The 20,171-nt window shown below is 37.4% G+C and overlaps 1 long non-coding RNA gene across 1 annotated transcript in view; it reads left to right on the top strand.

The window, feature by feature from the left end:
• The window catches only part of LOC307176875, a 180,566-nt gene that overhangs the window by 126,234 nt on the left and 34,161 nt on the right, over positions 1-20,171 (top strand). The window contains exon 4 of the long non-coding RNA XR_013824923.1: positions 19,789-19,984. This is a non-coding gene — a long non-coding RNA (uncharacterized lncRNA). The remainder of the gene's footprint in view (positions 1-19,788; positions 19,985-20,171) is intronic.

Raw genomic sequence — 20,171 nt, 5'->3', positions numbered from 1 at the left:
ACATTCACCAAGTGCCACAGGTCTTAGCTTTCCAGGTGCTGGAATATAATGGCGACCAAAGCAGATACAAATCTTCATTTCCTCTTTGGTGCTCTCTTAATCCCTGAGAAAATATTCATTTCATTCCATGTTGCATCATTTTTTAATAGTTTGTTTACACCTCTCCTCTGCACTATAATCCGAGATCCTCCAGGGCCCCCAAACAGGTCTTTTAAACAATATTATCTCCATTTCTCCAGGCACATAACAGGGTTCTTAGCATAGACATGATAAGTGATGGATTATTAAATTAATTAATAAATGCACACATTAGTGAGATGTAAATGAATAGTTGAATCTAAAGATACACTTGCTACTTTTGTATTACTATTATTATTTGGTGTAGTTAGAAATTGGTACATGGGGAACTAATAAGAAAAATGTTTCTGGAGTCTAGGTTCAAGGGTTTCGAGTCTGAACTAGCTTCCTAAAGCTGTGGGAAAAAATGTGGAGCAGGAAAGGATTTGGCCTCAATTGAGAGAAAATGAAAGTGATCCACTCTGAAGGCAAAATGAATGCAGCTTTTTAGATTTAAGACTTGCTCTGTTATCCAGAAAATTGTTGAATTGACCAAAATGGAAATTTCTAGCAGAGAAGGGCAAAATTACAAAAAGAGATGTCAAAAGTTTTCAAAAATGTATGGTTTAATTTTTTTCTATCCGAAGTTAGATTCTTTCCTTTGATTTCAAGGGTTTCCAATAAAGGGTTTTAATATTTAAAGATAAATAAAACACCCTACTGAGCCAAGTTACCCACAGTCTTCTCATGCAAAGTGAACTGAATATTCAAAGAAATTAAAGGTAAGGTATAGTTAAGAAGTTGCTGTTCTTAGTGAACGTGGCTCTCTGTTGATGTGTGTGTTCAGTACTTGGATTGACTTTCAGCACATTTTCTTAAATTCATCTCCCAGGCTTCCAGAGAATTATTAACAACTCAAAGAAGAAAGCTGTCTTTTTATTAGATCTTTTTATGCTTATCTAATAAAATAAATAATGGTTTCTTTGATGTCACTGTATCAAGGATTACATTTCCTCTAAGGAAATTATTCATATCCCTTCCACAATATGGTGAAAACGCTGAGTCACCTGCCATTGACCTTCACATGTTTATGTGTACTTATCTAAACCACACATCTGTTCTTTATTTTCCGATAAAGAGACCATATGCCCCTTGACTCACATATAAGAGCATAATGTTCTAAAACAAACGCACTAAAGTTAATTTAGGAGGTAAAATAAACTTTCAAGAGGATTCACATTCAATGCTCTAGCTGTGTAAAAGAGCAGAATTTATTTCTAAACTCCAGAGTGGCATTTTATCTCTTCTTCCATAATGCTCTGGTGAATAAAATAGTTTAATGAAATAACATTTTAAGAAAGCTAAAGAGTTAGCATCCATTTATCGGTGACTTTTTAGTGAAAAGTTATATAAAAATGGCTTTCACAGTTTTGGTCCAGGTTCATAGCAAATACTTCATACCTTAGAATAAATTTAAAACATTTTTTTCAAACTTTATATTCTACCTATTTATGCCACCCAAAGGCAGTCTTAGAGACATATCAGCCCTAGGTCTGAAACTTACAAAGTAATAATAATTTCATATTTGAAAAAACTCAACTTTTAAAAAACTTTTACATTATTGACTTTCATTTGCTCCTTACAATAATCTATTAAGGTAGGAAGGACTATTATTATTTTGGTTCTACCAATGAGGAAACTAAAGCTCAAAGAGCTTAAACAAACAGTCTGAAGTTCTAATGACAAAAGAGAAGATAGATTTTGAACCCAGGTCCTTTGCCAAATATAATGCTAAAAAACACAGTGATGATTCAGAAAAGTGGAAGTTAATGGTTTAAGTCACATGAAGATGCTTGTTCTCAGTAAACACAGGGCATAATCATCGAAGTACGTACCCACTGATATTATTTATCTATCTGTCTAGATATACATTTTCTTAGATTCAACCAAACCACAGCCGGAGTGGGAGATTTAATGTATCTTTTTCAGACTTTAATGGCTGAAGTTGACAAATATAAAAGGTGCAGATTAGTTTTGATATAGACACATTGACTCCAAACCCAAGAAATATACATGATTTTCAAATATTCATGGAAAATATACAAAAAACTGATCCCATACTAGAGAAACAGAAAATCCAATAAATTCATAGTTAAAAATGCTACAAGTTGTAGTGAAAAGAGAGTCCTTCAAATATTATCTCTTGGAAATAATAATAATAAACAATACATGCTTAACTCTTGAATTAAAGTGGAAATAAAGGTGAAATAAAAGACATTTTAAAATCAATGTGGATGAAAATGTTATATGTCAAAACCTATAGGGCATTACCAAATCTATAACCCAGAGGAAACTTTATGGTTTTAAGATGTATATTAATGAATAGGAAATATTGAACAAAACTGAAATTAGAAAAGATAACAAGAGACAAAAGAAGAAATTAGTAAAGTTAAAAAGGTAAAGATAAAAGCAAAATTTAATGAAGTAGGTAAGAACCACCACCACCGCAAAAACAGATCTGTACAGTGCTGGTTCTTTAGACTGAAAACAGAATTCGACAAATCTTTTAATCATGTATGACTAAGACGAAAAGATTAAGTAAGGAGAAAAATATAAACACACAGCATCATTAATATAGATATTGACAGAAGAGATGTTTTGGCTAAGATCATCCCTTATTTAATAAAAACTTACACTGAAATTTTTTTTTTTTTGTGATATGCAGGCCTCTCACTGTTGTGGCCTCTCCCGTTGCGGAGCACAGGCTCCGGATGCGCAGGCTCAGCGGCCATGGCTCATGGGCCCAGCCGCTCTGTGGCATGTGGGATCTTCCCGGACCGGGGCACGAACCCCTGCATCGGCAGGCGGACTCTCAACCACTGCGTCATCAGGGAAGCCCTGTATATTCATATTTTGAACAAGAAAAAGTAATCTTAATGACCATTTCTCTCTTGCTTCATGAACTCATAATCTCCCATGAGGAAATGCCAAGTTAACGTAGTGTTTATGCTAAGAAAATCCCCAAGAAACCATATAAAGAATAAAATCAGAGCACCAGCTTTCAAAGCTAGAGAGTATATAGTTTTATCATTAACATAAAATGTATCTGTCTATGTATCTATAGATAGATAAATATCCATCCCCCCCACCCCGACCAAGACTTTTGCAATAAGTTCTTGTTGCCTTCTTCCTTGTATTTTGGTGTTAAGTAGGAATCAGGTACAAAATAACATGGAAAGCAAAGTCCCATATAAAATCTAGAAGGACGCATACCAGATTACCAACAGTGGTTAGCTTTGGGAACTGTGGCATGAAAAGTTACAGAAGGCTTTCTACCTTTATACACATCTATAATATTTAAACTCATAAAAACCACATATTTTTATTAGACAAAGTAAAAAAAATAGTTCATATACTTTGACCCATAATTCAAAGTACAAGAGTCTCTTTCAAGGAAAAACTCATAAAAAAAAAAAAAAAGCCTTAACTTTACCCTTATAATGTCATAATGTTGAACAATTATATATAACAAATATTCAACAATATAAAATAATTATCTTAATTACAGCTTGTTAAAACAGTAGATTATTCTTCAAATGAAGTGGTTTCAGAAATGTTTAATATCACTACTTAAAGAATAGTCTTGGCTTCCCTGGTGGCGCAGTGGTTGAGAGTCTGCCTGCCGATGCAGGGAACACGGGTTCGTGTCCCGATGCGGGAGGATCCCACATGCCGCGGAGCGGCTGGGCCCGTGAGCCATGGCCGCTGAGCCTGCACGTCCGGAGCCTGTGCTCCGCAACGGGAGAGGCCACAACAGTGAGAGGCCCGCGTACCGGTAAAAAAAAAAAAAAAAAAAAAAAAAGTTTAATAGCTGGGGAAATGCTTATAATTATATATTTATCTTAGGTTATAACAAATGCAGAGTCTAGTTACTTTTTAACGTTCACTAGACCTTAATCATCCTTTTGTGTTCTATGATGCAGGTTAAATATATAGCTGGATGATGGATGGATACGGAGATAGGAAAGAAGGGCCCTGAACACTTCTATGTGCATTATGGTGTCACATTTAATCTTCATAACATCTCCATTTTGCATATAAGAACACTAGGCACAGAGAGCTTTAGTCACTTGCCATCTTCCTCTCCATCCATCCACTTGACAAATATTTATTGAGTTCCTACTATTTGCCTGTGACAGGTGTTGGGAACAGACGGACATGCAAGATAGACATGGTTCCTGCCCTCAAGGATCTTAGAGTCCAGCATGGAATCAAGCATGGTATAATTAAAATAATTATTGCATGACTAACTAATTAATTGTAATTATGAAAAGTACATAAAGGAAGTACTTAGGTAGGGAAAGAGAAAATTGAGGTAAGGCTCAGCAATGAAGGAATAAAGGATGTCTGAGGTTAATGTAATAAGACACATTCTTCTATATTTCCTCTTCCACTTACTGTGAAATTAAAAATAAAGTACCTATTGAGCTTGTACTGGATGCCAAAGAGGGGGCTAGAGCTGTGGACTTTATAATACAGGTCAATCCCAGGAAGGAAACAGATGTTCTTAGTAAGAATAATGCAGAGATTGCTGTTTTATAAAGGGCAGAGTCAAATTCCTGGGAGAAATTTTCCTTTCCTCAGAGAAGGAAAGTGTATGGTGTATGGTCTTTGTGAAAAATTCATGCTCACTTGGGTGGGGTGTACCAATTTTTTAATGAAGAAATAAACACTTTACGTTTACAGTTTGGTTATAATTGAGATTATAGTTCAGTTTAAAGTGAAATCAGAGTACCCATTTTTTGTTCCATCACAGGACTGTTGTTCAATTTTCGCCTTTAGGGATGAATGAGGTCCATTAATATTCAATTGAAAGAATTCATCTCAAAGAATTCAAGCAGGAACCAGGGAGATATGTTTCCCAAATGAAGATGGGGTAATTGATTGGGGGCCTCGGATGAGGAATATCCAGAAGAAAGGAGGGGGATTAAAGAGAGAGGGTCAGCAAAGAAAGAGCACCCAAATGTTCCTGCTCATGTAAACGTCAGTCTCTTATGAGTTGAATTAATATGTCAGTCTGCAGAGATGGATAAATTTGGGTTGCTTTGATTTAAGTGAAGACTCTGAACTTGCAAACATCAGGACCCTACCATGAACTCTGATAAGTGAGTCAAATTGTGACCACATAATGAGATCCTTCCCAAGTTACTACCTGTCTTTCCTAGATGACTTATTTACTTACTGATTGACTGATTGATTGATTTATTGTCTATCCCAGCACACCAGTTACTATATAGAGCTAAACAGTGTTTTCTGGCTAACATTTCTATTTTTGAAGATATCTGCCTTTGTTTATAGGGGCTTGTTCCTATCAATTTCCATTTCAGGAATGCATTTTTTATTAAAACTTTTATTTGGGGATGATTGTAGATTCATAGGTCATTGCAATAGATAATACACAGAGATGTCATGTATCCTTCATCCAGTTCCCCCAATGATAGCATCTTGCAAAATTTACTGTACAATGTCACCAACAGGAAATTGATCTAATTTTATTCTTACTCAGATTTTCCCAGTTTTACATGCACTTGTGTCTTCATATATTTATTTCTAAATGATTTCATCACATTTATCAATTTGTGTAACTTGTGTAATAGAGTTGTCTTAAATGTTTCCTCTGTATCCATTGAGAACTACATTAGACTATGTTATAATTTATGCTTCAACTGTGAAATATGATTGAGAAAACTCAAGAGGAAAAAGAAGGTCAATTTACCCATAGTTTCTCTCTCCATTTTTCTTCTGTTATTTGGTGATTCCTTCTTCTACCATTTCTTTTCTGCTTAGAGTTATTCCTTTAATCATTCTTTTTTTTTTTAACATCTTTATTGCAGTATAATTGCTTTACAATGGTGTGTTAGTTTCTGCTTTATAACAAAGTGAATCAGTTATACATATACATATGTTCCCATATCTCTTCCCTCTTGCATCTCCCTCCCTCCCACCCTCCCTATCCCACCCCTCTAGGTGGTCACAAAGCACTGAGCTGATCTCCCTGTGCTATGCGGCTGCTTCCCACTAGCTATCTATTTTACGTTTGGTAGTGTATGTATGTCCATGCCACTCTCTCACTTTGTCCCAGCTTACCCTTTCCCCTCCCCATATCCTCAAGTCCATTCTCTAGTAGGTCTGTGTCTTTATTCCCGTCTTGCCCCTAGGTTCCTCATGACCTTTTTGTTTTTCTTCTTCTTCTTAGATTACATATATATGTGTTAGCATACGGTATTTGTTTTTCTCTTTCTGACTTACTTCACTCTGTATGACAGTCTCTAGGTCCATCCACCCCACTACAAATATCTCAATTTCGTTTCTTTTTATGGCTGAGTAATATTCCATTGTATATATGTGCCACATCTTCTTTATCCATTCATCTGATGATGGACACTTAGGACTTCCATGTCCTGGCTATTGTAAATAGAGCTGCAATGAACATTTTGGTACATGACTCTTTTTGAATTATGGTTTTCTCAGGGTATATGCCCAGTAGTGGGATTGCTGGGTTGTATGGTAGTTCTATGGTATGTCTTCCAGTGACTAATTATTTAGCATCTTCATCTGAGACTGCTTGATTTCCCCTTTCTTTTTGAAGGATACTTTTGCTGGATATAGAATTCTCTGTCAACAGTTTTTTTATTTCACCTCTTGAAAATATCAAGCAACTTCTTTTGACCTCTGTGGTTTCCAAAGAGAAATGCACTTCCATTCCAATTGTTTTTCCTCTGTGTATCATTTCCTTCTTGCTACTTTCAAGACTTTTTGTTTGCATTTTATTTTTCAGAAGTTTGACCAGGATTTGTCTTGGTGTGGATTTCTTTGTATTTTTAATTTGGGGAATTACTCAGCTTCTTGAATCTGTAGGTTTATATCTTTTGCCAAATTTAGAAAGTTTGAGCACTTTTACCTCTGTCTTCTTTCTCTGCTTCTTCTGGGATCTAATAACAAACGTTAGATCTTTTGTTATAGTCTCACTCTTCCTTGAGGTTCTGTTCAGTTTATGTGTTTTTTATTTTTTCAGTTTATATTCTCTCTGCTTTGCAGATTAGGTAATTCATATTCTATCTTAAATTTCACTGATTTTTTTTTCCTTTGTCTCCTATATTCTACTGTTGAGCTCATGTACTCATTTTAAAATTCAGGTTATTATATTTTTTCAGTTCTAAAATTCCTACTTGGTTCTTCTTTATATTTTCTGTTTCCCGTCCTGATACTTTCTATTTTTCCATCTGTTTCAAGTGTGTTTATAATTCCTCATTAAAACATTTTTATGATGCCTGCTTTAAAATTCTTGTCAGATAATTCTAATATCTATACCATCTTGGTGTTGGTGTCTGTTATCTTTTTTCACTCACAATGAGATTTTCCTGGTTCTTGGTATGATGAATGATTTTCCACTGACACTGGGACACTTAAGGCATTAAATTATGAGGTTCCGCATCTTGTTTCAGTTCTGTGTTTTAGCAGAGTTTATCTGAAACTGCTCCAGCAGGAGTTGTAGAGTGCTGCCTCACTACTGCCAAGAAGTGGAGGAGGTACAAGTTTACTGCTCATCTGCTGTGACTCAAGTGCAGGGGCAGGAAAGAGCCTTCTCATTACTGCTGGGTGGGGCTGGAGGTCCAGGCTTTCATCCTCATCCTCACCAGTCCTCAACTGGTACCATTCTCTCTGGGAACTGGAGGAGAGCTGCTCCCCATGTGGCCTTCACTGAAACCATAGGAGGGTGTTGCCTCATTATCACTGATAATAATCCCTCATTATCACATTATCACTGAGCAGTGATGATGAAAGTCCTGACTCTCCATTGTACAGCCCCTGAACCATCTCAAGGTAGGGCTACCTTGTTACTACCTGGTGAGAATGTCACAGCTCCCAACTTGGCTTTTTTGACACCACCCTGCAGGGTATTAGGGTGCCTTGTTGCAGCTTGTTGAGGGTGGAAACCTAATTTCCCCCTGGCTTACAGTTGTTTTTCTTTTTCTTTCTTTTTATTTGTCTGTGGCATTTGCCTGAAGAAGAACAATTATCATGTAAAAGTATTCTGTCTTTCTAGGCTGCCTACTCTTGGTTCTTCAGCTAGAGAGAGCAGCCTCTTTTGGTGTCTTTGTTTTGTTTTGTTTTTGTCTCTGCCTGAGGGTTTCCAGGATTCTGGCTTCTTTGGAACCCAGTCTGGGGTATGTGAGACAAAAAGAAAACTCTGGAAATTCACCACCATGTTATTCCTTGGGCTCAAAGTTTTCATTTCTCCAACCTAGAGAGCCTCCTTATGCTTGTTTTACATATATTTCCAAGGTTTTTAGTTGTACTTAGCAGGAGGAATAGGGAAAACTATGTCTACTTCCTCTTTTGAAGCAGAAGTGGAATTCATTTTTAAAATGTAAAAATGACCCTGGCTTGCAGGATGGTAGTGGTGATGGATTTGTGGAAGGAAGCAAATCCTGAGGGAACTCTGCTTACTCTTCCTTCAGGTGGTTTCTAGGACCATTTCTGGAGGTACTTGAATAAAGAGGCTGAAAGTTTAACTTAAGAATTTTCTTTAATAGATTCAAGAAGAAATAAGATCAACAAGAAAGTATCTCTTATTCTTTTTTTTCAAAGAAGCAAATTAAAGGTGAGAGAATAGATAGAGGGAAAACCAGATTTATCTAGAATAAATGGTTATATTAGAGAAGTAATAGGAAAGAGCTGTAATAATAGTTAGAAATTAAGGTTTAGGGTATTTATATAAATGGATTTAGAGGCTTCTATTTTGAGAACCCTGAGAAAAAGGAAATCTCATTCCTGCGAGGACAATATGAGTTTCAAAGAAGAGCTGTAGAAAAGGGTAAAACTAGCATAAAAGAAGTAATAAAAAATGAGCCACAGATATGAGAAATCATATTCTCCAAAATAAAGTTTCCCCCTTCTTCCCAACTTTATGCTGTCTTGAAATTCAATCTCAGTAATTTCCTACGACTATTGAAAGAGTATTTGTAAAACTCATTTCTCCAGCATTTCATGTTCTCTTTTGTTCATTAATTTAAATGAGGGTAGATGCATTCTGGAGGACAGAATTCTGAAATAAAGCATCATAAAAACCTGCTTTATAGCACAGGGAGTTCAGCTCAGTGCTCTGTGGTGACTTAGATGGGGGAATGGGGAGGTCCAAGAGGGAGGGGATGTACGTATACATAGAGCTGATTCACTTCACTGTACAGCAGAAACTAGCACAACATTGTAAAGCAATTATACTTCAATGAAAAAAGAGATCCTTAAAACTCATTTATTAAGAAAGTAAATTATTGCAGTTATCTTCAATGTACTTTACGTGCTAAAAATATTTTATCATATCCTTATCTTATCTATCCTAGCATGTACAAGTTGCTATACTAGACTCTGTGATCCAAATTAAATTAACCACAAGGCCCTTTCCATAAGGTGTTAGGCAGTAACTGAGACACCTTGAATTAGTTTCTGGAGTTGGGTGGGATATTTATTATAAATGATTACACTAACCAGGGTACTCTACTATCCAAGTATGATATTTTACAAAGGTAGTTGTACTAGAATATATAAAAATTATCATGATTAATTCAATTATGAACTAGACATTTCACTCTACCTTGTGGTGACATGACTATAACAAGAATTTCTACACAAGGGGCAACGTGGAAGTAGAAAGAACATGATAGATTGGGTGAAAATACTGGCTCTGAAACTAATTGGATTTATACAAGTTATTTAATTTCTTTAAGCCTCAATCATTAATCCAATTTTGGAATCCTTAATCCTAATTGAATTTGGATTCTTAAAATTTAGATGCATTTGAGAACCAAAACCATTTACACACATACAGCTTACTATATACCTTTAGAAAATTGTACTGTTGAGCTGTTTTCACTAGTACAACTTTACCATTCCAGGAAACTTTTACTCAAAAAGATAAAAGTTGCAAATAGCTGTATATATTTTTTTAGGAAAATCTCTTCATTCTGTTGGGCTATTTTCACTAGTACAACTTTACCATTCCAGGAAACTTTTACTCAAAAAGATAAAAGTTGCAAATAGCTGTATATATATTTTTTAGGAAAATCTCTTCATTCTGTTGAGCTATTTTCACTAGTACAACTTTACCATTCCAGGAAACTTTTACTCAAAAAGATAAAAGTTGCAAATAGCTGTATATATTTTTTTAGGAAAATCTCTTCATTCCTCCAAAAAGACATCTACATGAACATTAGACTGTCAGCTTTTCCGTAGCTACATTTTTCCCCCTAAAACTACTCTTTTCTCCTCCTTATTCTTGGAAACCCTTGCCTAAAAATCTCCACCTTGCTGTGTTCACCACATCTCCTCTGAGATGGTTAAGGGATAGAACCAGCCATTTCACAAAGCTCAGAAATTTTAGTACAGCTCTTCCTTGCTCTAATCTTGCTCTGTTCTTAACTTTATTTCAAGACCGTCAAGGTGACACATGCAAGCTGTTGATACTTACGTTTTGATGCACACATACACACATGTGGAATGTTAAATAGATGTTCCCAAGATACAACTAAGTCCCAGGAAATCGTCTCTGTATCTGACAAAATCTTCTCCTTTCTAGGATGATACTTTAATCGACTGGACCTTCCTTTCATGTCAGCAGATTACTGAGCCACACAGGAAATTTTCTGATAGGAGACAGTCATACACAAACTTTTTATTTGCTTCTTTTCAGCTGAAATATAAAATGGAATTTCTAGATTATACTACTCCAGAAACCAGTTGAAAATGGAAAAGTTTGTTTCATACATGGTTTTGTTTTTATAAACTAACTCATCCCTATGCCAAAGGTTCAACCTAATGGAAGTAATGCAACAGATTCAGAATGGCCCACATCCTCAGGACTATTTTTCCATGTATCCCAAAGAATAAAGAACCATCTTAACATTTTTAAGTCCCGCACATTCTGAAAAGAATGCATCCTGAATGCTCAGAGATGGTAGCTTTCAGCCCAGCCCTGAACCATATAAGTCAGGTGCCCTAGGAGAGCTACCACCTTGACCTGAGGAGGCTGAGTGTATTCATCCAGGTTCCCTCATGGGATCGGTTCTGCTCTGTAAGAGGCCAACCAGCACACAGCATATTTAGAGGCAAGAATCATCAATCCCAATGTCCAAAACTTTCAAAAGAGGAAGGATATATTTCCCAACCTGCCAATGGACTTCTCATCTCCCTCTGTGACATTAAACCAGCATTTCATGCCAAGGAGAGCATCTGAAGCAGATAATCCTCTTCATTGTTGCCTGGTGGAGGTGTGGTGCTTAAATATTCCAAGAACCATCAATTTCAATTATTTCTAAGAATCCTGCAGAGTCTCTTGATGACCCATGGGGGTCACTGAATGAGCATCTTTTGAATGACAAAACAGTTGATTGAAACCAGTGAATTGGTGTGTGAAGAACTGAATTTGAGATGTAATCACTGTTTTTAAGCCTTTATTATGTGACAGTCATCCTACGGGCACTTTCACAGACGTGGTCTTAACTACCTTTATAAAGTGAGTACTGTTATTTTTATTTTGCATGTGAGAATGCTGAAGCTTAAAATGTTGTCTAAAGTAAAATGTTGGGGCTTCGCTGGTGGCGCAGTGGTTGAGAATCCGCCTGCCAATGCAGGGGAGGCGGGTTCGAGCCCTGGTCCGGGAAGATCCCACATGCCACTGAGCGGCTGGGCCCGTGAGCCATGGCCTCTGAGCCTGCACTGTAGGGCCCGTGAGCCACAACTACTGAAGCCCACGTGCCTAGAGCCCATGCTCGGCAACAAGAGAAGCCACCGCAATGAGAAGCCCGCGCACCGCAACGAAGAGTAACCCCCGCTCGCAGCAACTAGAGAAAGCCCCACGCAGCATCAAAGACCCAACACAGCCATAAATAAATAAATAAATAAATAAATAAAATACATGAATAAAATAAAATAAGATGTTGGCATACATGTTTAGTTGGGATTTGGAGCCATGGTTATATTTCAAAATGAACGTTTCTGGGCTTCCCTGGTGGCGCAGTGGTTGAGAGTCCGCCTGCCGATGCAGGGGACATGGGTTCGTGCCCCGGTCCGGGAAGATCCCACATGCCACTGAGCGGCTGGGCCCGTGAGCCATGGCCTCTGAGCCTGCGCGTCCAGAGCCTGTGCTCTGCAACGGGAGAGGCCACAACGGTGAGAGGCCCGCGTACAGCAAAAAAAAAAAAGAACGTTTCTTGTACAAATCACTTTGAGGATCATAGCATCATCGAAGGAAAATATGTCTAAGAAACAGATTTTTTTTATATCAGAAATCTCTGGCCTTGTAAAGTACAGGAAAATAAGTAGAGATGTTCAGTATGAATTTTTTTTTCTGAAATGAGATGCAACTAGTTTTATGCTCAGTTAAATCTTCCTGGTATTATATGTTAATTTTTGAGCGTAAAAAGTTTTTTAAGCTTCAGCATAGACAAATTTTAATGGTTAGAAACTGCTTTTAAATTTAGGCCAACCTTTAAACAGCCTTCTCACATTAACATTATTGCAAGAAGTAAAGCCAGATGCAATGAAGAGGTTTTGCCCATCACCCCAAGGGTGGTGGCTCAGAGCAGACAGAGTCCAGACAGGACTGTTTCAGCAGCAGTGCAGAAAGGGCAGAAGCAAACATTACTCTTTCCGACTGGTAATTCCTCCTCTTCTTTGAATTTTTGTCTGCGTAGACTCTCCCTTTCGCTAGAGACTTTGAAATCCGATGAAGAATGGCATGAGAAGGGTGCATTTCAGGTTACAAAGTTTGATTTTTCTAGTCTGTTGAATGTAGTGCCATGTAGATTTGATAACCGCTGAAATTAACCATCAGTCAGTCATCTCACTGGGTCCTCCGTTCTGTGTGTTCAGTGATGGGCTACCTTAGACTGGTTTCTGAACTTCTCTTGCTTTTGACTGTTAGCTTTGGACATGTAAGAATATGAAAAGCTCCCATACATAAAGGAGGAATTAAGGGGTCTGTTTGCTTCCTTATGTTTCACTCTTACTCTCAGGGTTTAGAATATGGATTTGAGGCAAGGTTATTAGAACTTGGATCCTACCTCTGCTACATTTTAGCTCTGCTCACCTGGGCAAGTTAGTTAAACTTCCTATATCTCAGTCTCCCTACTTACGAAATAGAGAGAATGATACCTACTTCATACAATTATTTTAAAAATTTAGACTCAGGATAAGTAAAGCATTAAAACCATGCTGGGCACACAGTATTAGCTGTTCTTATTAAGGATGCCTGATCATCCTAATAACATGTCTGTGTGGGACTGAAGCATTTCAGTTCAAGAGTTGACGTGTTCATCATTGATGTGTTCATGTGAAATATCAAAACGATTTCTCTTAGTCCAAAATTTAATTTTTCTTTATTAGCATTATATTCCATCAAAAGTTATAACCATAGTCTTAGAATACAATACTGAGCTCTTTCTTTTACCTTAGACACTGAGAAATCTTATATTTCAAAATATGTCTACATTTCTATGAGCGTTTCCTCCAAGTACTCTGCCAGCTTTTTGTAGAAATCAGGGAAAAATTACCATGAACTGTTAGAAATGATAATCAGGCAGGATTTTGTTGGGAAACAAAAGGTGGTATTTTTGTGGTGGTGTCAAGCTAGAATTTGAAGTCACCTTAGCTGTAAAACACGCGTGGAGGAATTCTAGCAAATCTGCTGCCTTTGTTCTAACAGAAAGTGTTTGGTATCGGTAACCCACATCAACTGGGGAGTGGTTAAAATACCAGGTAAATTCCCACAAAATGCTTTTTTTTTTTTTTTTGAGTGAAATGTGCTTTTTTTTTAACATCTATTCGAGTATAATTGCTTTACAATGGTGTGTTAGTTTCTGCTTTATAACAAAGTGGATCAGTTATACATATACATATGTTCCCATATCTCTTCCCTCTTGCGTCTCCCTCCCTCCCACCCTTCCTATCCCACCCCTCTAGGTGGTCACAAAGCACCAAGCTGATCTCCCTGTGCTATGCAGCTGCTTCCCACTAGCTATCGATTTTACATTTGGTAGTGTATATATGTCCATGCCACTCTCTCACTTTGTCCCAGCTTACCCTTCCCCCTCCCCGTGTCCTCAAGTCCATTCTCTAGTAGGTCTGTGTCTTTATTCCCATCTTGCCCCTAGGTTCTTCATGACCATTATTATTATTATTATTTTTTAGATTCCATATATATGTGTTAGCATATGGTATTTGTTTTTCTCTTTCTGACGTCACTCTGTATGACAAACTCTAGGTCCATCCACCCCACTACAAATATCTCAGTTTCGTTTCTTTTTATGGCTGAGTAATATTCCATTGTATATATGTGCCACATCTTCTTTATCCATTCATCTGTTGATGGACACTTAGGTTGCTTCCATATCTTGGCTATTGTAAATAGAGCTGCAATGAACATTGTGGTGCATGACTCTTTTTGAATTATGGTTTTCTCAGGGTATATGCCCAGTAGTGGGATTGCTGGGTCGTATGGTAGTTCTATTTTTAGTTTTTTAAGGAAGCTCCATACTGTTCTGCATAGTGGCTGTATCAATTTACATTCCCACCAGCAGTGCAAGAAGGTTTCCTTTTGGTATACAGTCATTACCTTAAGACAGCATTGCAGGTTCAATTTCGGGTTAATCTCTTGCAGATGAGAAGCCCATCATATGTTTACAAGATTGAAGATGACAACTGAGCTAAACATTGTCCTAAATTTGGAACAGGTGTTAGCGAATGTATGCTGGGAAATGTCGAAATCAGCAGTAGACTCATCAGTCCAGCTTCTCAAGTATCCCTCAACCGGAACCAAGCACTGCGGTGCCGAAAGCCATCAGAAAAAACCAATCTCACAAAGAGAGAGTCCCCAGCACGATGTGACTCCAGGGGTGTTTAAAGCCCCCTTGCTTATTTGCTTATTCACAGCTTATCAATACCGAGAGTTCCAGTCTGAGAAGATCTTTTTTTTTTTTTTTCATCTTTATTGGAGTATACACAATGGTGTGTTAGTTTCTGCTTTATAACAAAGTGAATCAGTTATACATATACATATGTTCCCATATCCCCTCCCTCTTGTGTCTCCCTCCCCCCCACCCTTCCTATCCCACCCCTCTAGGTGGTCACAAAGCACCGAGCTGATCTCCCTGTGCTATGCAGCTGCTTCCCACTAGCTATCTACCTTACCTTTGGTAGTGTATATATGTCCATGCCTCTCTCTCGCTTTGTCACAGCTTACCCTTCCCCCTCCCCATATCCTCAAGTCCATTCTCTAGTAGGTCTGTGTCTTTATTCCTGTCTTACCCCTAGGTTCTTCATGACATTTTTCAGTTCCATGTGTTCTTTTAAACGTGTGTTCTGTTAAAAAAAATAAAATAAAATGCTGGTCCCAATTATGAGCATCATTAGCCTCCACGATGCCAAATCTACTGTACACATTTGGTCTTTATTTTTCCTGATCTCAGAAATGTTTGACAAAACTGACCACTCCCTACTTTGATATTCCTTTCTTGTGCCTTCCTTGATACCTCCCTCTCCTCTCTCTCCCTCTCTCCCTTTCTCTTTCACTGTTTCTCCCTCCTCTTTGGATTCTCTGCTTAGTTTTCTTTATTAGTTCTATCCAATCAGTAAATATCAGATTTTGAAGACTGCTTACTCTTTTCTCTCTCTTTCTGTGATCTTCTCCACTCTTGGCACTTGAATTACCACTTACCCACTGATAACTCCTATCTTACCTAGGTTCCTCCAAAAGCAGAATGAGGCAAAGGTTTGTAGTTTATTTGAAAGTTATTCCAGGCTGTGGCAGAAATGCATGGGACGAGCAAGACAGGGAAGGAGGAAAACCAGCAGAAAGATGCGTTATCAAGTTAACCACTTCTGCAGCGGCAACTGGTGCTGGATCCTTCTGAGATCTTCTGATCAGCCTTACAAAATGCAGCTCAGATTTGCCCATCCAGGGGAGAAGAAAAAGAAGTATTTATTCATCAGCTTCTATTTCCCATTGATCAAGGATGGCGTCACGGGAGTTAACTCCCTCACATTCTGGGGGTTCCTATACGAGCCTCAGGCAGCCCTCAAGAGATACAAGGCTAAGGCTTAGGAGATTAGACCTGCAAGTATCTGGTTGGAACTTGGATGAGAGGGGATAGCAGTGGTGGTTGTAGCAGCTTTGATTAGAGTAAGAGGTGGGGTTGAAAGGATGTAACAGGATGTGTGAGACGGGCCTGATACGACTCCCAAGCATATTTCTTTATCACAGATTTTACTGAACTCTGGATTCACATAACCAACTGAACTCATGTTCTTTTCCATGAAATTCCTCCAAAGTTTCCCATCTTGGGAAATGGTACCTAGTTGCTCATGGCACAAAACTTAGTCATCATTCTTGAGGTTGCCCCCTCCTCAATTCTCCATCTGAATGGGTCCCTAGTTCCTCTTCGTGGTTTTCTCCCTTTCCACAGAGCCTCCTATAGTATAAACCATCATCATCTCTTACTTTGACTACAGGAACAGCTACTCCTCATTTGCTCTCGATTCCTTCAGATCTCTTTCTCTGCTGTGAACTGAAAGGATCATTTTTACATGAAAGTCTAAGCACATAATTCTCTAGTTAATTCCCTTTACTGACTTCTCATTGCTCTTAAGAAAGTCCGAACTCCTTAAAAGTGGCCTGAGTTGAGCCCTGCCCGTCTCTGCCCATCATCCTGCTGTAGTTCACAATGGTCCAGCTGCACAGAGCTTTCCTTCATGTGTCAAATGACACAAGCTCCCTCCTTCCTCTGTTCCTGAACACACTCCTGCAGTAAATACATCCTTTTCTGTGAGATATTTTGGAAAAAAGGCAGATTAATGGAGATGTTTGGAACTTAGAAAGATGGCATGAGTCAAACTCAGGGGACAGCCAGAGAGAGGTAAGTAGTTCAGAAAGAGGGAACTGAGGTCTGATTTAAACATTGGCTACTTTACTGTTTTTAATCCAGGGCCTGTGCATCCAGGCATTCAGTATTTACTTAACAGTTATATCAGTTACACAGCACTTAGTTTGTGCAAACACTGTCCCAAGTGCTTTGAAACATTAATGAGTTTACTTAATTACTGCTGTGTGTCAAAACAGAGCTCTGTTCCAGATTCTAGTTCCTTAATATTGTCATGCTTATTAGGCAAAATACTACGCTTCTTGGAAGTCTGTTGGTTTTATAGAATGAGTGGTTTAAACCTTGAGATTAAATTATTATACATTATGCACTTCTGGAAATACCTGACTTCAAAGCATTCATGCTTTTCCATTTATTTTTTCTTTAATTCATTCAATATTTGATGAGAATCATCTTTATGTTAGGAGCTTTGCTACCACTGGGATATGCTTCCAAGACCTCAAATTCTCTGTCCAAACCTGACCTTTCTTCCCCTTGCTGGCGTTCCCTGCCACCTGTCTCTCCTTGTTTTGGATAAACCTCTTCACAGCTACCTAAATCCTCTTGCAATATAGGACACATTTAATCTATTCCAATTCCTTAACTTGAAACAAAAGACCCTTGACTATGCATGTATAGCCCAGACCATGGCCCTGGGAGCTCAGTTCTAATCCCCTTCCACACATCTCTAGCTCCAGCCATCCTGCCATTCCAGCAGGAGCATCTCACTAGGAGTGCCTTCTTCTCTCATTGCCCTGTTTTTGCATTTCCCCTGCCTTCTACTTGCAAAGTTCTTTAATCTTTGATTGACTTAGAGACTCCACTCATTCTTAAGCATCTAGATCAAATGATGCATTTTATTAGGAAACTTATTTTGCAGAGATGGACACTGTCTCCTCTGAATCCTCCCATCGTTTGGTGCATGTGTCTATTTTCCCTATTTTACTTGTTTGTAAACTCCTAGTTCAACTCTGATCTTCTCAAGTTCACAAATCATATCTTCTCCATTTTTCTTTTATCAGCATTTTGGGAAGAGACTGTCATCATCAAAACAACAGAGATAAGATATCTAAGAATAAACACAAATTAAAGATATCCAGACATTATATGAAGAGAATTTTAATATTTCACTAAAGGATATGAAGCAAGCCTTAAATAAAAGGAAAGTCATACCCTGTTTTTAGACAGAAAAACAGAATTCCTATTGGCAATTTTTCCCAAAATTAAACAATAAACTCATTTATATCTCAATTAAACTAACAACAGATTTTTTTAACTTAGCAAAAATTCATGTAAAATAATCAGCATGTGAGAACATCTTGGGATAGTCTGATAAAGAAAAGTAATTAGCAGAAAGTCATTTTTATTGGTTTAAAAGTACTATGAAGCTACACTAAAGTAATTTGGTATAAGTTCATAAATAGATCAAGAAAATTGAAAGAAATTCAGAAACAGACACATAGAAATAATCAAGATATTGGTGAAGAGGATATTTAAAATTGTTGAGCATCTGATAGATTATTCAGAAGGTTCCATTGGGCCATTTGGATAACTCTTCTCAAAAAACTAAAGCTAAATCCCTACTGGAAGTTTTAGTCTAAAATAAATACCAGATATACAAGCATTTAAACTAAAAAGAGATATTCTAAAAAGACCAGAAGAAATAACCTTACTTTTTAAAAACTTTAGAATGGAAAAAACTCTTTCTAACTTAGAAATTGAGAGGGGAATGTCATAAATTGGACCACATAAAAAAGTATAAATTTGGTATTACAAAAAAATTTCATGTTGCAAGAAAAATGACAACTATGGAAAATGTATGCAAAGTATAAAATCTATGCCAGACAAATGCCATATTTTCTTACTACACAAAGTGTTCTCACAATAGAAAAATGAATAAAAATGAAACATTTCACAGAAAAAAATAACAAATAGTGAATAGCCAGCCATATGGTAAAATGCTAAAATTAACACGTAACTATACATGCAAATTTAAATAACAAGAAGACACCATTTTCCCCTATCTTACTGGAAACACTAGAATGTTTTATAATAGCCAGTGTTGGCTAGAATAAGTAAGTACTCTCAAATCATGTTGAAAGGCAATTTTAAAATACCAAGATTTCTTGTGATCCAGAATCCTACTCACAGGAATTTATCTAACAGTTTTACTTAAATGCAAAGATGTTCATTGATTTTCAGATCCAGAAACAACAAAATGTTCATCAAAAAGAGAAGTATTAGTAATATTCATACATTGTGCTATTTTTGCAATTGTGATTAGAAATGGTAGATTTAACTATTTAAATGGAAAGTTGACCAACATATCAGTTAATTTAAAAAATTGTAAAACACAGATGTTTGTGTAAATGAAAGGATCATTTACATGGAATAGTACATATATCTTTCCAGACGTGAAGTCATGAAACCTAACACGGTTAAATCTGGGGAATAACAACTGAGCCGGAGGGGAGATGGCAAGGGGACAGTATAACCTTCAACACTTCTGTATTATTGGAATCATTTTATAAACCTAACAAAAGATTGTTTTTCATAGGTTTCTAAGTTCCAAAAATGACAACTCTTCTTACCTCTGTCACTTTAGACTGAGAGAGTTATTCCGGAATAACTTTTTTATTCTAAGACACCATGTGTCTTCCCAGTAACTGATGGATCCAGAAATTGAAATATTCATGCTCCCTGATGGTGACAAGTCCCTTTTGGGGTTAATTTTTACATTTATACTTTGCTCTAACAGGAACGCTGAAATCTGCATGTGCGTGTCATAGCTAGGATGTTTTTGGCACAAGCAGAGGCTCTTGCTGCCGCCGTGAAGAAAGAACGGATGCCTATGACAGGAGTGGCAGCTCGCTGGCGATGAACAACCTCACTTATTTTGGCATTGCGTACATCATACATTTTCTTAGTCCTCTGCTTTCTGCACAGCCTTCCAGGTTAGTAGAAAAATAGATTTTGCATTATTATTATTTTCTCTGTTGCTTCCTGATAAAATAAGAGGGATAGATATTGCCTTTCTACGTGCTCTAATTGCCAGACATGGGAGCTTGGCTCTCAATCATGTAACTACAGGTACAACTGCTTAGGTGAGTGGCTCTTCTGATGACTACGTGTGGTTTTGTA

Source organism: Stenella coeruleoalba, assembly GCF_951394435.1.
Source record: "Stenella coeruleoalba genome assembly, chromosome: 18".
Taxonomy (NCBI): domain Eukaryota; kingdom Metazoa; phylum Chordata; class Mammalia; order Artiodactyla; family Delphinidae; genus Stenella; species Stenella coeruleoalba.
This window is presented reverse-complemented; position numbering and strand designations above follow the sequence as displayed.